The following is a 6,722-nucleotide window of genomic DNA, read 5'->3' on the forward strand; positions in this document are numbered from 1 at the left end:
AGTTTTTCCAGAATTTTTGAAAATTGTGACAACAGAGAAATCGGTCTATAATTTGTGAGGTTGTGCTTATCACCAGATTTATACAATGGAATAACCTTTGCTATTTTCATATTATTGGGGAACTGCCCAAGTCGAAACGACATATTAAAAATATGGGTTAATGGTTTACATATCCCCTCAATTACCCATTTAACAGTTGTCATGGTGATACCATCACTATCACTAGATGTTTTGTTACCACATTTATTCACTATCTCTATAATTTCCTTTTCAACTATGGGCTTCAAAAACATTGAACTCATGTTCCTTTCGTTTGTATTATTATTTATAGTGACAGATGTATCATCTGTACAAATGCTTCTTGCTAAACCAGGACCAACATTCACAAAGAACCTATTAAACTTATCTACTACATCCTCCAACTTATCTACTACATCCTTGTTAGATACAACATTAACCTTTAGTGGGAAAAGACGTGTATTATGGCTCTGAAATCTAAATGGAAACTCACTAAACGAGATGACATGTCAGGATGTACACAGCCAGCAAATGGGGCTGCCACTGAGCTCCAGTGACAGTCAGAAGGACAGCCTGCGTTTTACCACGTAATGGTGTCTCTGTAATGGCGTGATGGTGGATGTGCCTTTCAGGATAGGTTAGGGTTGGTGTTGCTTGTTATGAAGCCCTGACACACCTCTGTGGGACCAAATGATGGGTCAAACATCATTTAACTTGAATCCTGAGCTTCCACAGAAATGCTTTGACACATTCAATTGTGTATCGTTAACTGTCAAATTCATCTGAAAGATGTCACTGAGGGAAGAATGTCACAGCACTGGGGAGTGTTTACAAGTTGGGAAAGGTCCAGACACATGGCTCAGTCAGTCACCGTCAAGCAGGGGGTGTAGGAGGCTTTGTGAGGAACACCAACCACCTGAGGAAACGCTATTACTACCAACATGGCACTTTCAGTTTCACTTCCAAATGATGCAGGTAATCTGGATCAGCAGCTGGTTTGTTTCTCCTTTGCATGATCATCTAACATCTTGTGTTTCTTGCCCCAGATCTCAGAAAATATCAGGAATCAGCTTGCTTAAACCAGAGTCCTTCCCCTCACCCCTCCCTCCACACCTTTTGGAACTAGGAATTACAATTTCTGTAGCTGTCTGAAACAAATAATGCCACCATCACACCGAGTTCATGCTGCAGTAGACCCTTTTCCACAGCAGATACTCTGGCATGTCATTGCAAAAAAAAAAAAAGCATAGATGGGAAAAAGGGCTGGTCTGTTGTGGTCAGTCTCTCTTGATGCCTCCTTTGTCATTTTTCATTCTTCACATTACTGTACTCTCATCACTTGTTGTGGAGAAAACAGGTGCAACACCTCGAATGCCTTCAAGGAGAGACTCTCCTGAACCATTTCAATGGTGACTGCATTCCACTCCTCTTTACAACAGCAGACTTTTTGCCCCGCCCTCAATTGTGGTCTTTCACAACAGCCATAAACACTTTCACCTTAAATGTGGTCAGAAAACACGTCCTGCTAACTAGCTGGTTTAAACCAAACCCTGATGTTAACACTTCCTTCACCCGGTTCCTCAAAATCTGAACTCTGAAATGCAACAAAGTTGAGATCAGGTCAGAAATACTCACTAGTAAATCAGAAACCACCACTCACATGAGGGAACAATTAGAGCCTGGTGTGTCTGGTAAACCAGTAAGGGAGCCCAGTATGAAGCAGGGCAGCAGACTGGGAACATAGAGAGAAGAGGTGTTGGCCTCTTTCTGTATGCAGCAGGCAGGGCGAGCTGCTCTGCAGAGCAGGCCTCCATAACAAAAGCTCAGAGAGAGAAAGAGACTGGGAGTCACCTCCCTCTGCTTCTCTCTCTCTTTATCTTTTCTTTGCTAGCATCATTCTGGGAATGCCAGCCTCACACAGCTCATTAAATCAGCATTCCATGAAGGATTAGGCCTATCACATACACACACTCGCCTCATTCGCATATACATAACAGGGGGAGTACACAGAAAGCAGAAGAGAGCAGGGTCAGCAGTACGTACCACATCACTCTACTTCTTCTCCTTTAGTCCATCTCGTTCCCTTCTCCTCTTCCTCTTTTCTGTTGGATATTGGAAGATATAGAAGGAGCAAGGGCGTGAGGGAGGTGTCTGTGATGCTGTGGCAATCCCACTGCAGAGAGACAGAAAGGGAGAAGGTGCTAGCAGGCAGAGGGCTAACGCTAAACTAGCCACCAGCTCTCAGCGTGGGACGGCAGGATGAACAGATAGGAGGGATGATGATGATGCGGCACCTTTCAGTATGGAAAGAGAGAGAGTGAGAGGGAGAGCGGGGTGCCCTGTTACCTTGGAAACTGAGATGATGTGATGGAGAAGGTGGAGCCGAGCTCTGATTGGCTGACAGGGTGTGGCGCTCCCCTTCCTGAGGGAGGAGGTGGAGGATGACAGAGCAAAGGCAGAGAAGCAGATGCCTCGTCTTTTTCTGTGCCTGAGGAGGAAGCACTGAACAGGAACAACAGGAAGCCATCGATGCCCCCAACTGGACACACCCGGAAGTGCAGGGAAAGGACTGGACCTGCAGGGAGACTCAGAGACAACGACATAACAGTTGGACATTTAAATTTAACACATGGTAAAAAGTAACTATGTACATTTACTCGAGTCCAACTGAAGTATTTGTACTTCCATGTCCTGCTACTTCATACTTGGACTTCACTACTTGTCAGAGACAAACTGTGTACACTACATGTACATCAGATGAATCAAACCAAACACAGTAGAATCACCAGACTACGTATATTTTTGATGCTAATACTTTTGTACTTTTACTCAAGTAACGTTTTTAATGCAGTTACCACCTTTCATGGTGGAAAATGTCAGGTTTGAGCAGTTTGTCAGTGATACGGGTTTGGCCTTTGTTCTTAATAATCTACTGTTATTGGGTAAATTCCTCATACATAAATGTAGATATCTTAAAATAAGCCCTATTTTAACTAGTGGAAGAATGAGTTAAAGCTTCTGTAAAAGTCACTGGAATATGTTAAAAGCCCTTACTTCTACTCCTAAAAGTAAGGACAAAATGTGCTATTCTTAGAATCTTTGGACAGGAGTGTGTTCCTGCTCTGAGATGGTTGATAAATACTGGTTCTGAATATGAAATGAAGGCGGCTCAGGCTCTTACAGCAGCCACTACACCCAGTTACTCTGGATGTACATTAAAAAAGCAGCCTTGCTCGATAGTGTAACACTAAAATTGTTGGCAGGTGCCTTATGTCAAGGCCATTTTGACTGCGCTGCCAATTAGGAACAGCAGCTCTTCTCAACACATTGAAAACTAGTTGCACGCCTCTGTTTGTATAACGGACATCCGTCCCTGGTAGGTTAGAGGTTAAGGGCCCGGGTTTGAATCAGGGTTGCGTCAGGAAGGGCATCCGGCGTAAAACACGTGCCAAATGTCAACATGCAAGTCGTCAGTGTGACGATTCACTGTGGTGACCCCTAAACGGGAAAAGCCGAAAGTGCTTTTCTATTCTCCGTTTGTATAACCACAGTGGAAATAAGCTTTTAGCGTTGTGTTTTTATCTTCGGCAAGTTTAACTGTATTGTATGGCTGGATGATTGTAGTATTGTATTACTATTATTGTTGTCAAATCCATCATTAGCAGCAGTTTCTGATAGTTTCGCTGAACACAGGTGGAAATACTCACACCTTTGATAAATGTCTTCCGGTGAAGTCAAACCGTTAGCAAACCGAAAACCTTGGAAACCCTGGGTCTAGCTCAACTCCTGTCGGCAAATGCTCATAATTAGGCTAGCTACGTCATTAAATGTAATAATAAAGTATCATTTTATTTATCTTGAATAGGAAGACAAACAAATTCAAACCACAAAATAATTCTGGAAACCACTGAGAGGCTAACTTAGCTAACTCGGTTTTCCGATAAGCTAACGCTAAACCCTTGGCTAACGTCCAGTTTACGGAAGCCGAGAACGCCAGGTGCTTGAATTGTTTTGTTATTTCAAGAGAAATACGCTCGCCTGATAATTGCTTAATTTACTTTATCTCCAAAAAAGCAAAATTTTCTCTAGATAACATAATTTATCACAAGAAGCCGTCCCTCAAAGGCTTGTGGTTAAGGCGGCCCGGGTTCGAGTCAGGGTTGCGTCAGGAAGGGAATTGGGCGTAAACCACGTGCCAAACGTCAACACGCGAGTCGTCACTGACGACACGTGAGTGTGACGATTCACTGTGGCCAACCCTAAACGGGAAAAGCCGAAAATGACTTTCTATCACAAGAATGCCTGTGGGTTTGTTTTGGCAGGAGAAGGAACGTCCGGTTTTCAAAATAAGATAGTCGTATTATCGGCACGTGCACGGCACTTTAGTATGAAAGATAAAAATCAACTAATACTCCCAGAACGTATAATACACACATGCAGCCTGTCGTCTCTAAAATAAATAAAACTGCTTTAAAGGGGAAAAGGCTTCATAATTGGGATTTAGCTCACAACATATTACATGTAATTTTTAAAAAATAACCCACACACAGCTTCTCGTATGTTATTTATTATTATGTGTATATGTGAAATAAAGAAACAAAAAACAACCATAAGCTATCTAATGTGTGCTTGACCTACCCAAAAGAATACCAAACGGTTTGTGTTTGGGTTGGTACATGCGCGCACTTCAGTGTGACCTTGGAGACGTGGACGTTTTTTGACTTGACCGTAGCCACTGAGGCACATCTCAGGCAGCAAAATCACTTCATTTAATACCAGATTTAAGACTACATACGTTACAGGTGTGAAGGTAATTCCTGAATTTTTACTTTTCTCCTCAAGTGACTGAAGATGTTGCTGCTTTGTTTTGTTTTTTTCTGTGCAGTTCAGATTTAAACCACCAGGCGGCGGGCTTTACCTTCTTACCGTCATTCAGGCTGGGACTGCTGGTGGTACGTTGGATCCAGACAGCAAACCGTTCACAGCAGTAAGAGTCGCCTATAGTATTTCACTTTTTACACGAGCACGTGGTTACATGCAGCTCTTTGACCGGCATGCAGTTCAGTAGTTAAATTAATCTTACATTTAAACATGCACAACACTTGATACGTCTCAGGATCAGGTCTTGTCAGTGAGAGAGTAATTCCATGTGCACAAAAAGAAACTGAATTATAATGCAGGAGAAAACTATATTCACTATACATATTTATAGGATAGCTACAGATGCTAGGTGACAAATGACAGGAGAAACCTGGAAGCTTGACCCTACTGTGAGGGGATGCAGTCGCTCTGTTGCACTGTGTTGGCCATGGTTTGGATGTGCTTGTCCCCTCAGAGAGAAGAGTCACTACAGGTCAATACCCAGTATGAGTTCTGATGGGAGTGGTCTCCTCCAGGATGGCGGCACCCCCATCCATTCCATAGGGCACAAGGTGTATATCTTTTGGAAGAACGGTGTTCATCCCTCTGGTAGAGTTCAGAGACTGGGGGAATCACTGCCAAGGTGAAGCTGTTCTGGTGGCACATGGTGGCCCAGCACCTTACTGACACACTTTATGTTGGGTTTTCCTTTCATTTCTCTTCTGTCTGTAGAAATATAACAGTTTATTAAACTCATCTTTGTCATCGCAGTCACACCATGTCCTCTTTTCCAGTGCACCTGGGAAAGAATCTTTGCAGCCTGACACATCCCTGCAATCCTCTAATATGTCCAGGTGTCCAGTACTCCCTGTGTCCAAGAGGGACCCATGAGGCGAAGAACAGAGAGTGAGGTGGGAGGAAAAGTGACACTACCCTGGAACAGGCTGTAAACCAGCCTGTAACTAACAGTGTCCACAGCCTCACCTGTCCTGTTTCTCACCTGGCATAAGTCTGTCATAGAATGAAAACGGGATCAGTTTGGTTTGTCCTGATAAAGAGCATTCTTTAGCCATTTTGTTACGAGCTTTGATGCTTCAACAAGTCTCCATCTTTCCATCACTAGATGTATGTAATGTATATCTTTATGATGGATAATGAGTGAGCCCACCAAAATAGTGCACTTACCCAGAATTCAACACAGCGTGGCTACTTCACATTCTCTATTATACTTTTACTTGAGCAAAGAGTACTTTTCTCAACACTAACTGCTGCTGCCAGAACTCAGAATAAAAGTACTGCTGTATCCACCAGCCCCCTCTGCCTCACAGCAGACCAGGTCATGAAGGAGTTGAGGAGGATTAAGGCCAGGAAGGCCACAGGCAGTGTGCAGACCAGCTCAGTGAGGTGGTCCTGTACATGTTTAACCTGAGTCTTAGCCTGGAGAGAGTCCTATGGAAGACATCCTGTGTTGTCCCGGTTCCCAAAATACCTCATCCTAAGGAGCCAAACCATTACAGACCCGTTGCCCTGACCTCCCACCTGATGAAGACCATGGAGAGGATTGTCCTCGGCCACCTCCATGCCCAGGTGAGCTCGGCACTCGACCCGCTGCAGTTTGCGTATCGACCTGGCATCGGGGTAGACAACGCTATTATCTACATGCTGCATCGAACCCTATCTCACCTGGAGTCCCCCGGAAGTATTGTGAGGGTCATGTTCTTTGACTCCTCCAGTGCTTTCTACACAATCCAACCGTCACTGCTGAGGGGGAAGTCGGAGGGGGCAGGTGTGGACCAACACCTGTCTGCATGGACCATTAACTACCTCACAAACAGACCTCAGTT

The 6,722-nt window shown here is 44.1% G+C and overlaps 1 protein-coding gene across 1 annotated transcript in view; it reads right to left on the minus strand.

The window, feature by feature from the left end:
* Positions 1-4,318, minus strand: part of LOC109966614 (A-kinase anchor protein 6-like) — a 68,939-nt gene extending 64,621 nt beyond the window's left edge. The window contains exons 1-2 of the mRNA XM_020611568.1: positions 2,365-4,318; positions 2,062-2,191 (exon numbers count right to left, since the gene is read on the minus strand). The gene's annotated coding sequence lies outside the window, so the exon portion shown is untranslated. The remainder of the gene's footprint in view (positions 1-2,061; positions 2,192-2,364) is intronic.
* Between the last annotated feature and the right edge of the window lie 2,404 nt (positions 4,319-6,722).

Source organism: Monopterus albus, unplaced genomic scaffold (assembly GCF_001952655.1).
Source record: "Monopterus albus unplaced genomic scaffold, M_albus_1.0 scaffold115.1, whole genome shotgun sequence".
NCBI lineage: Eukaryota > Metazoa > Chordata > Actinopteri > Synbranchiformes > Synbranchidae > Monopterus > Monopterus albus.